Below are 21010 nucleotides of genomic sequence, written 5' to 3' on the forward strand. Positions count from 1 at the left end.
TTCTACCAATCTGTTTGTTTGATTGGAGGGTTTAATTTATTTACATTTAAAATAATTACTGAAAAGAGGGAAGACTATTGTCATGTTTTTACTGCTGTCTTTTTTGTAAATATTGTTTCTGTTATCAGTTATTTTAATATATCTTATAATTTTTCCCCTTATTTTCTACTTTACTGTTTTCCTTTATGTTTCATTGTTTTGGGATTTTTTTTGTAGTAAAATACTTAAATCCTTTTCTTCTTTCCCTTTTTATGTATTTTATATCTAAGTTTTTGTGGTTACCATGGGAATTACACTTACCATCCTAAAGTTATGATACTGTGATTGAATTTTTACCAGCTTAAATTCAGTAACATGCAATAATTCTTCTCCTTTATAACTCCAATTTCACTTATTGATGTCAGAAAAATTTATCTTTATATACACTATGTGCCTCAAAGATAAACTAATAATTCTTATAAATGCAATAGTTTCTCAAATTATGCAGAAGACAACATGTGGAGTTGATAAAACAAAGTTACAAAATTACTAGATGTTAGACTAATAATTCTGACTTTCTCCTTTTACTAAAGTATGTGTGAAATAAAGACTATAGTTACAAAATTGTTAAAAATAATACTAGCTTTTATATTTGCCATTGACTTTTATTGAGATCTTTATGTGTTAAGACTTTGATTTACTGTCCCTTGACTACCTGATGTGAAGAACTGACTCATTGGAAAAGACCCTGATGCTGGGAAAGATTACTGGTGGGAGGAGAAGGAGACAACAGAGGATGAGATGGTTGGATGGCATCACTGATTCAATGGACATGAGTCTGGGTAAACTCTGGGAGTTGGTGATGGACAGGGAGGCCTGGCGTGCTGTGGTCCATGGGGTCGCAAAGAGTCAGACACGACTCAGTGACTGAACTGAACTGGAGGATTCTCTTGAGTTTTTCCTACAGGGTTGGTCTAGTGGTCATGAACTCCTTCAGCTTTAGTTTATTTGGGAATGTCTTAAGTTTCCCCTTGTGCCTGTGAATCTCCAACAAGACAAATGTTATTCTCTGTTCTGCAACTTTTTATCTCTACATGTATAGGAAAATGTTATACCGTTAGAGGTCAGAACCTTGAGAATGGGTTATCCTGAGCATTTCGGGCTATAGGCAACATTCTTGCTTGTCTCAAAAGCAATAGAATACACAGATTAAAGTAAAAAAAAAAAAAAAAAAAAGAGGTCTAATATGGACTCAGATTTGTTCTTTAGTATTATACCTCTTATATTTGAAAGATAGGTTTTGCTGGGTTTATAAATCTTGGTTGACAGCTTTTTTCTTTTAACACTTTGAATATTTGGACCCACTGCCTACTGTCTGCCAAAGCCTGATGAGAAGTCTGAGAATGTTATTGAGGATACCTTGTATGTGGCAAGTTGCTTCTCTTGGTGATTTCAAGATTCTTTCTTTGCCTTTGGCTTTTGAAAGTTTGATTATAGTGAGTCATAGGGTGTATCTCTTTGAGTTCACCTTACTTAGAGTTCATTGGATATTTACATTCATATCTTTTATCACATTTGGGCATTCAGCGATTATTTCTTCAAATATTCTCTCTGCCTCTTTCTCTCTCCTTCCTTTGGAACCTAAATATATATATATATATATATATTGACTTGTTTTATGATGTCCCACAGATATCTTAGGCTCTGTTCCCTTTTCTTCAATCTTTTTTGCTTCTTTTCTTCAAAATCATAAATATCTATTGATCTATCTTCTAGTTCACTGATTCTTTCTTCTGCTTGATCAAATCTGCCTTTGAATCTTAATAGTCAGTTTTTCATTACAGTTATTGTGATTTTCAGCTCTAGAATTCAGCTCTAGTATTTTCTGGGTTTTCTGTCTCTTTATTAATGTTTCCATTTTCTTCATATATTTAAAAAACTCTATCTACATCTTCCTTTAGTTCTCTGAGTATCTTTAGGATGGAAAAGTTTTTGTCTTGTGTATCAGCCATCAGCTCTTTTCCAGGGGCAGTTTTTTTAGATTTAGTTTTTCCTTTGAATGAACCATACTTTCTTGTTTCTTTTTACACTTTGTGATTTTTCTTAAAAACTGGACATTTGAAAATAATTATCTGGCAACTCTTGAAATCAGATTCTCCCCTTTCCTCAGGGTTTGCTGCTTTTTGTTATTTGTATTTTGGCTGTCTCTATGCCAACAGTCAGCCTGAGGGTATAAACTTAAGGTCTTCTCGGGTCTCTAATGTGCCTTTCCCTGGACATATGTGGTCACTTTGTAACTTTTCCCATATATGTAATTGCTTTTCGATGTCCTAATCTTTAATGTCTGGCTCCCAAAAGGGGAAAAAGACATAACTGAAAGATGGGAAGGAAAGAGCGCTGGACCTTTAAACCACTGGAAATCATTTTAGTGGGAAGAGGAAAGATTGCCACAGTTGTGATGTTGGGGCGCGGGGAGGCAATGAGGAAGACAAAAGTGCTTGCACGCCTCTTTCTGTGCACATCTGTGGCCAGAAGCAGCAATCACTGATCAGAGCACAGATCCCCAATAATTGGAGGATAGTGACCTTTTTGCACTCCTTGGCTCTCATAAGCTGTGTGTAAACTACTCTAGGAACATGGGCACACCTGCCTGTCATGTGGCTGGGAGTGTGGACTGGGTAACTACTAGTGTGCTAATTGCTGAAATTGACCACAATCCAAGCCAGGCTTCAGCAATACATGAACCGTGGACTTCCAGATGTTCAAGCTGGTTTTAGAAAAGGCAGAGGAACCAGAGATCAAATTGCCAACATCTACTGGATCATCTAAAAAGCAAGAGAGTTCCAGAAAAACATCTGTTTCTGCTTTATTGACTATGCCAAAGCCTTTGACTGTGTGGATCATAATAAACTGTGGAAAATTCTGAAAGAGATGGGCATACCAGACCACGTGACCTACCTCTTGAAAAACCTGTATGCAGGTCAGGAAGAAACAGTTAGAACTGGACATGGAACAACGACTGGTTCCAAATAGGAAAAGGAGTACGTCAAGGCTGTATATTGTCACCCTGCTTATTTAACTTCTATGTAGAGTACATCATGAGAAATGCTGGACTGGAAGAAGCACAAGCTGGAATCAAGATTGCTGGGAGAAATATCAATAACCTCAGATATGCAGATGACACCACCCTTATGGCAGAAAGTGAAGGACTAAAGAGCCTCTTGATGAAAGTGAAAGAGGAGAGTGAAAAAGTTGGCTTAAAGCTCAAAAAACTAATGTCAAAAAACTAAGATCATGGCATCTGGTCCCATCACTTCATGGCAAATAGACAGGAAACACTGGAAACAGTGGCTGACTTTATTTTGGGGGTGGGGGGCGCTCCAAAGTCACTGCAGATGTTGATTGCAGCCATGAAATTAAGATGCTTACTCCTTGGAAGGAAACTTATGACCAACCTAGACAGAATGTTAAAAAGCAGAAACATTACTTTGCCAACAAAGGTCTGTCTAGTCAAGGCTATGGTTTTTCCAATGGTCATGTGTGGATGTGAGAGTTGAACTATAAAGAAAGCTGAGTGCTGAAGAATTGGTGCTTTTGAACTGTGGTGTTGGAGAAGACTCTTGAGGGTCCCTTGGACTGCAAGGAGATCCAACCAGTCCATCCTAAAGATCAGTCCTGGGTGTTCATTGGAAGGACTGATGTTGAAGCTGAAATTCCAATACTTTGGCCACCTGATACCAAGAGCTGACTCATTTGAAAAGACCCTGCTGCTGGGAAAGATTGAGGGCAGGAGGAGAAGGAGACGACAGAGGATGAGATGGTTGGATGGCATCACTGACTCAACGGACATGAGTTTGAGTAAGCTCAGGGAGTTGGTAATGGACAGGGAGGCCTGGCATGCTGTGGTTCATGGGGTTGCAAAGGGTTGGACACGACTGAGCGACTGAACTGAACTGAGCTGTAACTTATTAACTATAACATTTAGAGCTTCAGTAGACTCCATAGTATAAAAATATTAATAGTTACAATAGACAGATTCGCCAGTGTAATTGTCCAGGATGAGATCAGGTTCCTGGGGTTTCTTTTTCTGCTATCTTCTGAGAATTGTTTGCCGTGAATATAGGTTTTTACTTCTATGGGATTAATGGCTAGAATTAATGGCAAGATTAATGGCAAGATGGATTAATGGATTAATGGCAAGGATGCAATTGCTGGGGTATGGTGGTTTTCGAAGTTTTATAAGAAACTTTGTAAATTTTATTTAGCTAAGACACTTCCAAACATTTTCAGAGGGCCTGTACCTCTTTACATCCCATCAGCAATGTATGATGATTCAGAGCCTCTCTGTCCTTACCAGTGTATGCCATTGTCATTATTATTATTTATTTTTTTTTGCTTTGAGAAAATTTTTATTGGACATATTGAATTAATTTGTTTGAATAAACAGCACACAAAACAAAGATTTGCATTGTGAAAATCCTGAAGCTTCTAATCAGCAATCTGCAAGCTGCACAGACTTTGGTTTTGTGTCTTTTTAAGTCATACATTTCCATTTATTTTTAGATTTTAAACATAATTGTTTTCCAAAATATTTTTTAACCTACCCTGGGATTTATTTCTATCTATTAGTCCATAGTTCAGTTTATTCTGTTATCATGAATCAATGCTAACCCATTTAATGCACCAACACTGAATAGAAATTATTTTGCCATATAATTGCTTTATGGATATGGAAATATCTGATAGGAAAATTAAAGTTTTAAGTATTTTAAATCTAACATTTTATAAGTAATTGTTTTTTGGTTTGTTTTCCTTTTATTTTTTATTGAAGGATAATTGCTTTATTGAATTTTATTTTCTGTCAAACCTCAACATGAATCAGCCATAGGTATACATATATCCTCTCCCTTTTGAAATTCCCTCTCATCTCCCTCCCCATCCTACCCCTCTAGTTTGACACAGAGCCCCTGTTTGAGTTTCCTGAGCCATACAACAAATTCCCCTTGGCTATCTATTTTACAAATGGTAATGTAAGTTTTCATGTTACTCTTTCCATACATCTCACTGTCTTCTCCCTTCTCCCCATGTCCATAAATCTATTCTCTATGTCTGTTTCTCCACTGCTGCCCTGTAAACAAGTTCTTCACTACCATTCTTCTAGGTTCCGAATCTATATGTTAGAATACGATATGCATCTTTCTCTTTCTGACTCACTTCACTCTGTATAATAAGCTCTAGTTTCATCCACCTCATCAGAACTGACTCAAATGCATTCCTTTTTATGGCAGAGTAATATTCCATTGTGTATATGTAGCAAAACTTCTTTATCCATTCATCTGTCGATGGATGGACATCCATGGGCATGGACATGCTTCCATGTTATAGCTACATGTGTCTTTTTCAATTTTGGTTTCCTAAGGGTATATGCCTAGGAGTAGGATTGCTGGATCATATGGTGGTTTTTACCATGGTTCCTGACCCTGAAATGCTACTCTTCTGTGAGAATGAATGTGCCCCCAATGTACCTGGTACCTCATGCACTTTTCACAAGGCTGTGCAAGTACTAATAAATCAATCCTTGTGGGATTGGATATGCATTTGATATGCACTTTAATTTTCATAGATATATAGAATACTCTTTCAACTTTGTCCTTTAATACTAAAGAAAAGGAGGAAACCTATACATGAGTACTAAAAAAATCTGATCTTCTCCAGAAATCAAAACAGTATCAAATAACAGTTGTCCTTCAGAACCAAATATGTGACTGTTAGCTGGTGATTTTTTTTTTTATTTCTCATTCTTTCTTTTGAAAGTGAAAGTAATTGAGTCCAACTTTTGTGACCCCATGGACTGTAGCCCACCAGGCTCCTCTGTCCCTGGAATTTTGAATTTTCCAGGGAAGAATACTGGAGTGGGTTGCCATTTCCTACTCCAGCCATTGTCATTTTTACTGTAGCCATTCTATAGGTGTGTAGTGATATCCCACTGTGGTTTTAATTTTCATTCTCTGGTGGGTAATGATACTGAACATCTTATGTTCTTAGTTGCCTTGGTCTGTCCTCTTTGGTGAAATGTCTTATCATTCTTAACTGAATTTTATTGTTGAATTTTGAGAGTTCTTTCTGTATTATAGATATAATCCTTTGTTGGATATTTTGTTTGCATATATTTGTCCCAGTCTATTTCTGGTCTGTAGCATCCCCTACACAGTCTTCCACAGAACAAGAGTTTTAAAATTTTGATTAAGTCTGACATCAGTTTTCCCTTTATGAATCATGCTTTTTACTGTTGAGTCTAAGAGTTCTTTTTTCTAGCCCACAGGTCTCGATTTTTCCTGCAAGTTTTATAGTTTACATTATATATTTATCTATGATCCACTTGAGTCAATTTTTATATGATGTGTGTGTGTGGTGTTAGGTTGAAAATTTCTGGTTTTTTTTTTGCCTATGCCTGTACGTTTTTGGCCAATTGCTCTAGTCCAGTTTGTTAAAAAAATTTCTCCTTATCCCATTAAGTTGCTTTTGGACCTTTGTAAAAAATCATTTTGACATTTGTGTGGGTCTGCTTCTGGGTTTAAAATTACGTTTCACTGTCCATATGTCTGTTCCTTCCCTAATACCACATTGTTTTGATTACTGTAGCTATACAGTATGCCTTAATACTGGGTGCAATGATTCTCTCTCACTTTATTCTTCCTTTTCAATATAGTTTTAGTTAATTTTGGACTGAGCCTTTTGACATACATTTTAGAATCAGTTAGGACAGAGGAGCCTGGCAGGCTGCAGTCCACAGGGTCGCAAAGAGTCAAACATGACTGAAGCGACTTAGCACACACACGCGCAAGTTAATTGTACAGAAAAAAACAGACAAACCAAGGAAAGCTTGGTGGTATTTTGGTAAGGATTCCATTAACCTACAGATCAGTTTGAGGAGAATTGACATCTGTATGATGTTGACTTTTCCAGTTCATAAATACGTGTGTCTCTTCACTTTAAAAATATTCTAGTTTGGGGTTACAGATCCTATGCTTCTTAATACCTATGTATTTACATTTCTTTGGGTGATTGTTAATGGTATATTGTGTTCCAATTTCTATAGGCTCATTATTAATAGGTAGAAATTGTGAATGGTTTTTGTGTGTTGGCTTCAAAAATTTTTACTACTGTTTCCTTATTTCTGTTTCCTAATCTTCTGGTGATATGAATAATTGTCTTAGAGACAGTTCTAGCATATTGGGTAACTAATTGCAAGCACTGCTGTGAAAGTGGTAGTATTATTTTTATCTTACAGTTTATATACTGAGCCTAACAGCCTGCAAAGCTAGTACAAGACAAAGCTAGATTCAAATGCAGACTTGCTCATAGCTGTTTTCGATATGCTATGTCATCTCAGGGTTAAGCAAAATTTTTGAAGGGATTTACATGGTATATTTTGTGAGAAGTTTTCCCTGAAAATGACAACTTGATTAGAATTACTAGATGCTCTACTGACTTTCTGTCTCTATAGACAGCGCACAAATATCTACCAACATGCAGGTGGTGCCAGTGGTGAAGAACCCACCTGCCAGTGCAGGAGACGTAAGAGTTGTGGGTTCGATGCCTGGGTTGGGAAGATCTCCTGGAGAAGGAAATGGCAACCCACTCCAGAATTCTTGCCTGGAAAATCCCATGGACAGAGGAGCCTGGTGGGCTATAGTCCATGGGGTTGCAAAGAGTTGGACATGACTGAAGTGACTTAGCATGCAGTGCATAGGGAAATTTGGGTTCCATTTTCCCTAGTAAGTGCTTTAAAAAATTCTTTATATTTGAAGTATAAATATTTACCATATTGGTATTCATTTCTTTTTTCCTTCAGTCAACTGTTTATGAAGCAGGTACTGGCTATACAGAGATGAGTAACACAGAATCTCTGCCTTTAATTTGCTACGGTCAAGTAAAGAAGACTGATAGGAAAGCAGATAGTGTAATAGGTGTTAAGCATTCTGATGGAAGTAAGTACATTTGCTACACAATAGTGTACTGGAGCTGGTGCATATCAGCTTATGGAAGCAAATTGTAGGAATATTTACATGACATTAGTCATGTCCAACTCTTTGCAACCCCATGGACTGTAGCCTGCCAGGCTTCTTTGTCCATGAAATTTTCCAGGCAAGAATACTGGAGTAGATTGCCTTTTCCTTCTAACAGGGCTTTCCTGTTTCTTCCCTCCCTCCCTCCCTTTCTTTCATCCTTTTTTGTCTTGGGGCATGTACTTTACTAAAATACTACTATTACTGTTAACATAGAAAACAAGCTTATAGTTACCAAAGAGAAAGGGGGGAGGGATAAATTAGAAGTTTGGAATTAAACATACTACTATATTTAAAATAGCTAGCCAACAAGGACCTAGTGTACAGCAACAGGAAACTATACTCAAGATCTTATAGTAACCTACAATGGAAAAGTATCTAAAAAGAAGATAGATTTAGATATAGGTAGGCAATGGCAACCCAGTCCAGTACTCTTGCCTGGAAAATCCCAGGGGCGGAGGAGCCTGGTAGGCTGCAGTCCATGGGGTCGCTAAGAGTCGGACATGACTGAACGACTTCACTTTCACTTTTCAGTTTCATGCATTGGAGAAGGAAATGGCAACCCACTCCAGTGTTCTCGCCTGGAGAATCTCAGGGACAGGGGAGCCTGGTGGACTGCTGTCTATGGAGTCACACAGAGTCGGACACGACTGAACCGATTTAGCAGCAGTAGCAGCAGCAGCATATACTACGAATCATTTTGCTATAAACCTGAAACTAACATAACATTGTAAATCAACTATATTTCAATAAAAATTAAAAAAAATAGAAAAATCCTACTGTAGGTACAGGAGCAAAGGTATTAAATCTAGTCCTTTGTCCTCATTGAAATGAGCTAATTCAGCATGTTGTATCATAAGATGTCACATGACCAACTGCATCTTGTGATTTAAGCAAACACCTTTTACAAGTATGGTGACCAGTTCCCTTTTAGATGATGAGTGTGAGATTAAGTCTTAATTTCCTGTGGGTTCTTTTTCTTTCCAGAGAATATAAAGCAGCTAACATCACTATCAACTTATACGTCATCAATGAACCTTGGCTCTTCTCACTGGCCTGGTGCTCCAGGATTCACTCAGTGACCACAGACAATATTCAGGTCCTAAAGAAGATAAATCACCCTTACTACTTCATGGTAAGCTGGTTGTACAGATTGTTCTTCCAAATCTAGTACAATAGGAGTCTCTGTCCCCTCTCTACCCTACATTGCTCACGGTGCAGTCTCCAGGGGAGCTAGTTAAGAGCAGAGACTTATGTGACATTGAAGAGGGGACATTCTCTATTCTCTCACCCAGATTCTTCTGTGATTTTCAGGCAGAAATTGTTATTATTGGTATAATCATCACTGTTCATTTAATCCCCACAATGTGCCTTTCATGCATAATGTAATACAGCCCTTTGGGTTAGCCACTAGGAGTATCCTCATGGGAAATCTGATATTTGATGTTATTAATAGCCTTGACATCATCACATGATGCAAGATTCAGAATCAGTTCTGACTCGAGTTTTGTTACTGCACCCCTCATTTCTGAAGGCACAGCAACAATGATAGTGACAAGAAGTTTGTGGAAAAAACCAAGTATCAGTTCAGTTCAGTTGGTCAGTCGTGTCCGACTCTTTGCGACCCCGTGAATTGCAGCACGCCAGGCTTCCCTGTCCATCACCAACTCCCGGAGTTCACTCAAACTCACGTCCATCGAGTCTGTGATGCCATCCAGCCATCTCATCCTCTGTCATCCCCTTCTCCTCCTGCCCCCAATCCCTCCCAGCATTAGAGTCTTTTCCAATGAGTCAACTCTTCTCATGAGGTGGCCAAAGTACTGAGTTTCAGCTTTAGCATCATTCCTTCCAAAGAACACCCAGGGCTGATCTCCTTTAGCATGGACTGGTGGGATCTCCTTGTAGTCCAAGGGACTCTCAAGAGTCTTCTCCAACACCACGGTTCAAAAGCATCAATTCTTTAGCGTTCAGCCTTCTTCACAGTCCAACTCTCACATCCATACATGACCAGAGGAAAAACCATAGCCTTGACTAGACGGACCTTTGTTGGCAAAGTAATGTCTCTGCTTTTCAATATTCTATCTAGGTTGGTCATAACTTTTCTTCCAAGGATAAGCATCTTTTTATTTCATGGCTGCAGTCACCATCTGCAGTGATTTTGGAGCCCCCCAAAATAAAGTCTGACACTGTTTCTACTGTTTCCCCATCTATTTCCCATGAAGTAAATAGACCAGATTCCATGGTCTTCATTTTCTGAATGTTGAGTTTTAAGCCAGCTTTTTCACTCTCCTCTTTCACTTTCATCAAGAGGCTTTTTAGTTCCTCTTCACTTTCTGCCATAAGGGTGGTGTCATCTGCATATCTGAGGTTACTGGTATTTCTTCCAGCAATCTTGATTGCAGCTTGTGCTTCTTCCAGTCCAGCGTTTCTCATGATGTACTCTGCATAGAAGTTAAATAAGCAGGGTGACAATATACAGCCTTGACCTACTCCTTTTCCTGTTTGTTGTTCATGTCCAGTTCTAACTGTTGCTTCCTGACCTGCATATAGGTTTCTGAAGAGGCAGGTTAGGTGGTCTGGTATTCCCATCTCTTTCAGAATTTTCCACAGTTTATTGTGATCCACACAGTCAATGGCTTTGGCATAGTCAATAAAGCAGAAATAGATATTTTTCTGGAACTCTCTTGCTTTTTCCATGATCCAGCAGATGTTGGCAATTTGATCTCTGGTTCTTCTGCCTTTTCTAAAACCAGCTTGAACATCTGGAAGTTCACGGTTCATGTATTGCTGAAGCCTGGCTTGGAGAATTTTGAACATTGCTTTACTAGTGTGTGAGATGAGTGTAATTGTGCAGTAGTTTGAGCATTCTTTGGCATTGCCTTTCTTAGCGATTGGAATGCAAACTGACCTTTTCCAGTCCTGTGGTCAGTGCTGAGTTTTCCAAATTTGCTGGCATATTGAATGCAGCACTTTCACAGCATCATCTTTCAGGATTTGAAATAGCTCAACTGGAATGCCATCACCTCCACTAGCTTTGCTCGTAGTGATGCTTTCTAAGGCCCACTTGACTTCACATTCCAGAATGTCTGGCTCTAGGTGAGTGATCATACCATCATGATTATCTTGCTTGTGAACATCTTTTTTGTACAGTTCTTCTGTGTATTCTTGCCAACTCTTCTTAGTATCTTCTGCTTGTGTTAGGTCCATACCATTTCTGTCCTTTATTGAGCCCATCTTTGCCTGAAATATTCCCTTGGTATCTCTAATTTTCTTCAAGAGATCTCTAGTCTTTCCCATTCTGTTCTTTTCCTCTATTTCTTTCCATTGATTGCTGAGGAAGGCTTTCTTATCCCTTCTTGCAAATCTTTGGAACTCTGCATTCAGATGCTTATATCTTTCCTTTTCTCCTTTGCTTTTTGCTTATCTTCTTTTCACAACTACTTGTAAGGCCTCCCCAGACAGCCATTTTGCTTTTATGCATTTCTATTCCGTGGGGATGTTCTTGATCCCTGTCTCCTGTACAATGTCACAAACCTCTGTCCATAGTTCATCAGGCACTCTGTGTATCAGATCTAGTCCCCTTAAATCTATTTCTCACTTCCACTGTATAATCATAAGGGATTTGATTTAGGTCATTCCTGAATGGTCTAGTGGTTTTCCCTACTTTCTTCAATATAAGTCTGAATTTGGCAATCAGGAGTTCATGATCTGAGCCACAGTCAGCTCCCAGTCTTGTTTTTGCTGACTGTATAGAGCTTCTCCATCTTTGGCTGCAAAGAATATAATCAATCTGATTTCAGTGTTGACCATCCAGTGATGTCCATGTGTAGAGTCTTCTCTTGTGTTGTTGGAAGAGGTTGTTTGCTATGACCAGTGCGTTCTCTTGGCAAAACTTTATTATACCTGACTCCAAAATGAACACTCTGTGTCCTAAGCAAAATGCTTTTGAAACCATACTGCTTATGGTTAGAGGAGTGGGGTTCTGAACACCTGGTTTACACTTGCAACTAAATCCCATCATTTATCTATGAAGAGAGCCCCAGCTAACCAGTTAACTGCTATAGAGCCTGTATTTTTTTTATCAGCATAGAGCAGGATGACTGAGTCAGGTACAATAGCCTACAACAGAAATCTGCTCTGTGAGCTAGGTCTTTCCCTACCCTTGAATAAGATCTCACTCAGATTCCATAGTTTCTCTAGTCACTCTGAGATAATTTTTAAACTTCTTTTTAATCACCAAAAAGCCTCAGCTCAGCATCAAGTGTCTAATCAAGAGTAATAACCCAAAGTCTAAACTGCCTTGAACATTAAAGTTTTAGTCAGAGACACCTAAATGAGAAGCTTAAATATTTTAGGTTGCTTTCCCTATAGCTCCAGCCTCACTGGCCCTTGTTTCTGACTTGATCAGAGTCAGGAGCAGGTGCGAGGTGACCAGGCCAAGCGCACAATCTCATTGGGCCAATACTGCATTGAGGCCTTATGGTGGCAGTGTAAAACTGCCTACCCCTTCTCCCTTGGTGCCTTGGGCAGCACTCTGCAGATGACCCACAAGGAAACCTTGGGTGGCAGGTCCCTTGGCATAGATGAAGCCTCCCCACTTGTCTGTCTCTGTACTATCCTCCTTCATGCATAGACTATATACTTTTCTAACAATTTATTTTTAAAAATTGATTACAGAGTAAACTTGTTCATCATATAAAGTTAATCATTATAAAATGCATAAGTTAGAAAGCAGTATACCCCTCCATAATCCTATCCTCCTACATCAGTAATGTTTGATAGTTGTCCCTTTGGATATATTAAATAAAACTTTATGAAGTAAAATTTTCATTTTAATATTTGAATTGTTAATAAATTCATGTGAATCAAAATTCAGATGAAAGTCAAAAACTTCTTTCTACACCTGGCCTGGACTTGTTTTAAAGGACCCAAGGTCAGTTTGTTCAGGAAGGTGGAGCCAGTATCCCAGGGACTCTCCTAAGCAACCCTCACCCTGAGTTGGAATATGCAAGTTCAGATACTGGCCACCTATTGTGTGAACTTGGAAATGTTAGTTAACCTGTCTTGGCTTCAGTTTACTTATTTGTAAATTGAGGATCAAAAGTACTACAATGGAAGCATTTTTATCCAATATAATCCTCTCTGCTTAATGGTCTGTTAATTCAAAAATTTAAAATGAGGAATTGTGAAATAAATGATGTGTGGTCTGTTAGCATTTTTGTTGTTGTTCATTCTCCAAGTCTTGTCCAACTCTTCAAGACACCATGGACTGCAGCACCCCATGGCTTTCTTGTCCCTCACTATCTCCCTATCTCCTGGAGTTTGCCCAAGTTCATGTCTGTTGAATTGGTGATGCCATCCAACCATCTCATCATATGTCACCCTCTTCTTCTGCCTTTAGTCTTTCCTAGCATCAGGGTGTTTTCCAATGAGTCAGTTGTTTGCATCAGGTAGCTTTATCCAGGTCTTCCCTTGTGGCTCATATGGTAAGGAATCCACCTGCAGTATGGGAGACCTGAGTTCAATCCCTGGGTTGAGAAAATCCCCAGCAGGAGGGCATGGCAACCCACTCCAGTATTCTTACCTGGAGAATCCCCATGGATAGAGGAGCCTGGCAGGCTATAGTCCATGGGGTCACAAAGACTCAGTCATGACTAAGTGACTAAGCTCACAGCAGAGCTTTAGCCAGCCTCAGTCCTTTGAAAGTTCTTTTTAATATTCAGGCTTGATTTACTTTAAGATTGACTGGTTTGATCTTGTTCTCTAAGGGACTCTCAAGCATCTTCTCAAACACCACAGTTTGAAAGCATCAATTCTTCAATGCTCTGCCTTCTTTATGGTCCAGCTCTCACATCTGTACATGACTACTGGAAAGACCATAGCCTTGACTATCCAGACCTTTGTATACAGACCTTTGACTGTGTGGATCACAACAAACTATGGAAAATTCTTCAAGAGATGGGAATGCCAGACCACCTGACCTGCCTCCTGAGAAATCTGTCTGCAGGTCTAGAAGCTGGACATGGAACAAAAAACTGGTTCCAAATCAGTAAAGGAGTACGTCAAGGCTGTACATTGTCACCCTGCTTATTTAACTTCCATGCAGTGTACATAATGAGAAACACTGGGGCTGGATGAAGCACAAGCTGGAATCAAGATTGCCAGGAGAAATATCAATTACCTCAGATATGCAGTTGACACCACCCTATGGCAGGAAGTGAAGAACTAAGAGCCTCTTGATGAAAGTGAAAGAGGAGAGTGAAAAAGTTGGCTTAAAGCTCAACATTCAGAAAACGAAGATCATGGCATCTACTCCCATCACTTCATGGCAAATAGATCAGGAAACAATGGAAACAGTGAGAGGCTTTATTTTTGGGGGCTCCAAAATTACTTTGCCAACAAAAGTCCATCAAGTCAAGGCTATGGTTTTTCCAGTGGTCATGTATGGATGTGAGTGTTGGACTGTGAAGAAAGCTGAGCACCCAAGAATTGATGCTTTTGAACTGAGGTGTTGGAGAAGACTCTTGAGAGTCCCTTGGACTGCAAGGAGGTCCAACCAGTCCATGCTAAAGGAGATCAACCCTGGGTATTCTTTGGAAGCAATGATGCTAAAGCTGAAACTCCAGCACTTTGGCTACCTCATGCAAAGAGTTGACTCATTGGAAAAGACTCTGATGCTGGGAAGGATTGGGGGCAGAAGGAGAAGGGGACAACAGAGGATGAGATGCCTAGCTGGCATCACTGACTCGATGAACATGAGTTTGAGTGAACTCTGGGAGTTGGTGATGGACAGGGAGGCCTGGCGTGCTGCGATTCATGGGGTCACAAAGAGTCGGACACGACTGAGCAACTGAACTGAACTGAACTGAAAATTACTGCAGATGGTGACTGCAGCCATGAAATTAAAAGACATTGCTCCTTGGAAGAAAACCTATGACCAACCTAGATAGCATGTTAAAAAGCAGAGATATTACTTTGCCAACAAAGGTCCATCTAATCAAGGCTATGGTTTTTCCAGTGGTCATGTATGGATATGAGAGATGGACTATAAAGAAAGCTGAGCACTGAAGAATTGGTGCTTTTGAACTATGGTGTTGGAAAAGACTGTTGAGAGTCCCTTGGACTACAAGGAGATCCAACCAGTCAATCCTAAAGGAAATCAATCTTGAGTTGGAAAGATTGATGTTGAAGCTGAAGCTCCAATATTTTGGCTACCTGATGTGAAGAAGTGACTCATTAGAAAAGACCCCGATACTGGGAAAGATTGAAGGTGGGAGGAGAAGGGGAGGAAAGAAGATGAGATGGATGGATGGCATCACCAACTTGATGGACATGGGTTTAAGTAAGCTCAGGGAGTTGGTAATGGACAGGGAAACCTGGTATGCTGCAGTTCATGGTGTTGCAAAGAGTTGAATATTACTCAGCGACTGAACTGAACTGATTGATATAGACCTTTGTCTGCAAAGTGACGTCCTTGCTTTTTAACACACGGTCTAGGTTTGTCACAGCTTTCCTGCCAAGAAGCAATCTTCTTTTAATGTTATGGCTGCACTCACCAGCTGCAGTGATTTTAGAGCCCAAGAAAATAAAATCTATCACTGCTTTCACTTTTTCCCCTTCTATTTGCCATGAAGTGTGGGACTGGATGGCATGGTCTTAGTTTTTTGAATGTTGAGTTGTAAGCCAGCTTTTTCACTCTCCTCCTTTACCCTAATCAAGAGGCTCTTTAGTTCCTCTTTGCTTTCTGTCATTAGAGTAGTATCATCCATATATCTGAAGTTTTGCTGTTTCTCCCAGCAGTCTTGATTCCAGCTTGTAACTCATCCAGAGGTAGATTTTGCATGATGTGCTCAGCATACAGGTTAAACAAACTGGATGACAATAAACAGCCTTGTTGTACTCCTTTTTCAATCCTGAACTAGTCAGTTATTCCATTCAGGGTATTGTTGTTTCTTGACCTGCATACAGGTTTCTCAGGAGACAGGTAAGATGATACGGTATTCCTATTTCTTTAAGAGTTTCCCACAGTTTGTTATGATATATGCAAAGGCTTTGGCATAGTCGATGAAATGGAGGTAGATGTTTTTCTGCAATTCTCTTGCTTTCTCAATGATCCAGCAAATGTTGCCAATTTGATCTCTGGTTCCTCTACCTTCTCTAAACCCAGCTTGAACACCTGGCAGTTCTTGTTTCACATAATGCTGAAGCCTAGCTTGGAGGATTTTGAGAATAACCTTACTAGCATGGGAGATGAGAGCAGTTGTCCAGTGATTTGAACATTCTTTACTACTTTCTTGGGAACTGGGATGAGGATTGACCTTTTCCAGTCCTGTGGCCACTGCTGCATTTTCTAAATTTGCTGACATATTAAATGCATCACTTTAATAGCATCATCTTTAGGATTTTAAGTAGCTCTGCTGGAATTCCATCACCTCCACTAGCTTTATTGGCACCAGTGCTTCCTAAGGCCCACTTGACTTCACCCTCCAGAATGTCTGGCTCTGGGTGACTGATTATACCATCGTGGTTATCTGGGTCATTAAAATCTTTTTGTACAGTTCTTCTGTGTATTTTTTCCATCTCTTCTTGATCTCTTCTGCCTCTACAGAAGAGATCGGGCCTTTACTTTTTCTGTGCCTTATTGTGCCTATCTTTGGATGAAATGTTACTTTGATATTTCCAGTTTTCTCAAAGAGATCTCTAATCTTATTCTTTCTGTTATGTTCCTGTTTCTTTGCACTGTTCTTTGAAGAAGGCGTGCTTGTCACTCCTTGCTCTTCTCTGGAACTCTGCATTTAGATGAGTATACCTTTCCCTTTCTTTCTTGTTTTTCACTTCTTCTTTCCTCAGCTGTTTGTAAAGCCTCATTGGATAAAAATTTTACCTCCTTGCATTTCTTTTTCTTTGGGATGGTTTGGTTCACTGCCTGCTGTACAGTATTATGGACCTCTGCCCATGGTTCTTCAGGGACTCTGTTTACTGGATCTAATCACTTGAATCTATTCATCACCTCCACTATGTATTAACAGGGAATTTGATTTAAGTTGTACCTGACTGGCCTACTGGTTTCCCCACTTTCTTTGGTCTAATCCTGAATTTGAGCATGTCAAAAAAAACCTACCTAATACTTAGTGGCTTAAAATATTTGTTTTTCACATTCTGTTTAATGGCTGAGTGCTTTCTCTGGTCTCAACCAGTTTGGTTGGCCTGGGTGTCTAGGATGGCCTCATCCACATGTCTAGGTTCTTACCTGGAATGACTGTGGTCTCCCTTCATTTGGTCACTCATCCTCAAGGAGGCCAGCTTTACTTATGTTCACCTGGTGATGCTGGGTTCTCAGTAGTGAGAGAGGTCAAGCCCCAATGCTTGTGCCTTTCTAAGGATCTCCTAATCTGATGTTTGCTGATGTTCTACAGACCAAAGATAATGACATGGCCAAGTCCAGATTCAAGGTAGGGCAGGGAGCAACAGACATTAGCTCTTGATGGAAAGGAACAACCAAGTCAGATTGCATACAGGCCTGCATTTGGGGAGTAATATTGTGGTTATTTTATAAGCAATCCACCACATATATACCTAATACATTTAAAAATATTCATTCACCTTTTGACATAGACTCAAGGTCTTTCCTTTGAGGGTATTTTAGCTGATTGAATTCTGTATTCACTTGCTTATATATACTTCCAAATGAACCGCTATGATTTCTAAGTTTGTTTCCCTTTTTTGTTGTTCAGTCACTAGTCATGTCCGAGTCTTAAAGGACAATAATAACTTAAAGTCATAGGGAGAATGAGGAACCCACCCAGATTTTTATAATAATCCCTTAGCATGTCACTCACATCTAATTCATTTGCAGTTTATTTTTATTTATTTACTTAGGGCTGTACTGGGCCTTCATTGCTTTGCATGGGCTTTCGCTGGTTGCAGCAAGGAGAGGCTACTCTTTGTTGTAGCGAGCAGGCTTCTCATTTCAGTGTCTTCTCTTGTCTCTAGGGCACACAGGCTCAGTAGCTGTAGTTCTTAGGCCCTAGAGCACATAGGCTTCAGTAGTTGTGGCACACAGGCTCAGAAGGTGCGGCTTGCGGGCTCTAAAGTGCACACTCTGTAGTTGTGGCACGTGGTCTTTAGTTTAGCATGTGAACTCTTCCCAGAGCAGGGATTGATCACATGTCCCCTTCAATGAATGTGTGCATGCTCAGTCGTGTCTGACTTTTTGTGACCCTATGGACTGTAACCCACCAGGCTCCTCTGTCCACAGTATTCTCCAGGGAAGAATACCTAAATGGGTTGTCATTTCCTCCTCCAGGAGGTCCTCCTAACGCAGGGATTGAACCTGTGTCTCCTGCATCTCCTGCATTGGTAGGTAGATTTTTATTCACTGCACCACCAAGGAAGTTGTGCAGTTTATTTTTTAATGACTTTTTCTGTCATCATCACTTTTTAAAAAGCATTGACTTAGTATCCATTGAAAATGCCATATTTTTTTTACTCAGCTTTTAGAGCTCTAAGTAACATTTAATTACACCACACAATCATAACAAGTGCAACTGTTCTAAAGCCATATGGACAGTAAAAACAACTGATTCTTACTGACTGTGCAGCCCACCTGGTGGGCATCTTGGAGCAGGCCAAGGCATTGGTCAGGTTCTGAGAGGGCTTTAGGAGCCTTAGATTAGTGGAACTTGGTTGAAAGCTTCTGCTGTACCTGCCTACTAGAGCTATTTGAAGGATTAGCTGTGAAAATACCCTTAATATGCTTAGAACACTTCCTTAGCTCCTATAATTGCTCATTAATATCAGTTCTCATCATTATCACCATCATTCATGTTATTGTTATGATAATAATTATAATGATGATAATATTATATAATATAATAATAATAATAATAACTAATAAATCATTACTATCAATTTCTCTCTTTCTCCTCTTTCTTCCCACTAATCAGTCCAAGAAAAGACCTTGGAATAGAGTGGAAAATGGCATAAGAAAGAAAAAAATGCCAGACCCAGTACCATCATGTAGTATTGGAGGTGAAATAATGAAAGCAGAAAGGGAAGATCAAACCAGATAATTTAAAAACTCATGCAAGAGAAGCTAGGAGATAGAGGTCTGTAAAATGGGTGATTCAGTCAAGGAACCTCAAGAAGTAGGCATGTTAGTCTTAGTTAAGAATGATAATTTCAGCATGCTTATTTGAAGCACAATGACTTAGAAGAATGATTCCTAAATGCCGGTTCACAGACTGGTTGCTTGTTTCTAGGAGGCTTGTTAAAGATGCAGAAATTCTGATTCCTGAGTTGTTAATGAGGCCCAGGAAGCTGTATTAGGAAAGGCTGCCGCTCAGGTAGATTTGGATACATGGCCAGGTTTGGGAAGCTGTGCCGTGAACACATAGTGCACTGGAAGCCAAGGAACTTGGGCTGTAGTCCTGGGTCCAGAGAAGACTTGCTCTGTGACATCTCTGCGACTCCCTCAGACCTCTGTTGAGGGTCCAGGGAAATGAGGTGTGTGAAGTGTTTTAGCCATTACAGAGCCCCTAGAACATGTAAAGTAGGGATTACATGTTAGGTTAGCAGCAGGTATTCTCTGTGTTTGACCTCAATCCCGGCAATCAAAGTTCCTCTCCCTGCTCCACCCCTGCTCCATCCCTGGCAGCCAAGCAAGGGACTTGATCCACGTGATCTACAATGTTCTCCAACTGTAAATGCCTAAAACTGTGTTTTCTGTTTTGCAGACACCAAAGTTCTATCTATTCATGTGGATTTTCATGGATATTCTTGCTGCAGTTTTCATTGTTGCCGTATTTCATTTCTATTGGTAAGCATATGTTTGTAATTTTAAATGTTTTTCCCCCCAAATAAAAATATAAATAATTTGATGGCAGTTTAGGAGAAAACAGTTACATTCTTCTCATAGTCCCATGTGGCAAATCCTCAGGGAGACAGGGTTTTAAGGGTTTTCTCTTCCAAACCTCCTGTTTCTTCTCATGCTGCCCGTAGCTCCTCACACCCTGTCTACCTCCTCTATGTGAGACCATATCCTAAGGATAAGAACTCTCACTAAAGCTTAATCAAAGCCTGTTACTGCAGATCCCTTGTGTATCAGTTGGGAGAGGACAGGGGGCTGAAGGTCATTCAGAACAATTGCCTCCACCTCCCCACCTTCCACAGCATGGGACACAGCAGAGTGCTGTGTAAAGAACAAGCTCACCCTCCAGGAAACCTGGGTTTTAGTCCTGGCTTTTCCTGTAGTTCCACCCCAGCACTATTGCCTGGAAAATCCCATGGACGAGGAACCTGGTAGGCTACAGTCTGTGGGGTAGCAAAGAGTCAGACACGACTGAGCGACTTTACTTCTTCTTCACTTCTTTCCTGTAGTTGCTGGGTAACCCTGGGGAAATCACTGCCCCTTTCCAGACCATAGTCTTTGTATCTGTCCAAGAAAATGACATTTGGGAATTCTTGAGCAGAAAATGCTACAAGATTACAAGGTTCAGGCAGAAGAGGGGACATCTGGTAGAAGAATTTTAGCTGAAAGAGACTCCATGTTTCTTTAGATCTCATCATGCCCATCATTTCCTCATCTGAGTTATCTTTTAAAGGGGGAAACTACAAACCCTCCACCTAAGGTAGCATTTGACTGGATAATGTTCTTTTCTGGCCACTGCCTGTATTATTTTAACTTTGGAAGAGGTCTCTGAGGCTCATGGTCCCTCTGCTTCATTCTAGGAAGAGAGAGAGCCAGAGAGAAAAAATCCTCCATGGTATCACCAGTTACACCGGTAAAGTCAGAGGCCTTTAGGAAGTCATTGTCTCCAGAAAGCAGGGCCTACCTTTAATGTTTCTCTCAAGAATTTAAGGAGTCTAAAATTATGGAGTGGGAACCACTGAGAAGTTAGGAGAAATAGGCTGGGCACAGATTCTAGAGGGCTCTTGACATCAGAATTCATTGTGGGCTTTAT

The 21010-nt window shown here is 40.0% G+C and overlaps 1 pseudogene; it reads left to right on the top strand.

Moving 5' to 3' along the window:
* LOC128069096 (glycerophosphodiester phosphodiesterase domain-containing protein 4-like) overlaps positions 1 to 21010 on the top strand; it is a 127284-nt pseudogene that overhangs the window by 97382 nt on the left and 8892 nt on the right.

The sequence above is a fragment of the Budorcas taxicolor genome, chromosome 25 (genome assembly GCF_023091745.1).
Source record: "Budorcas taxicolor isolate Tak-1 chromosome 25, Takin1.1, whole genome shotgun sequence".
Taxonomy (NCBI): domain Eukaryota; kingdom Metazoa; phylum Chordata; class Mammalia; order Artiodactyla; family Bovidae; genus Budorcas; species Budorcas taxicolor.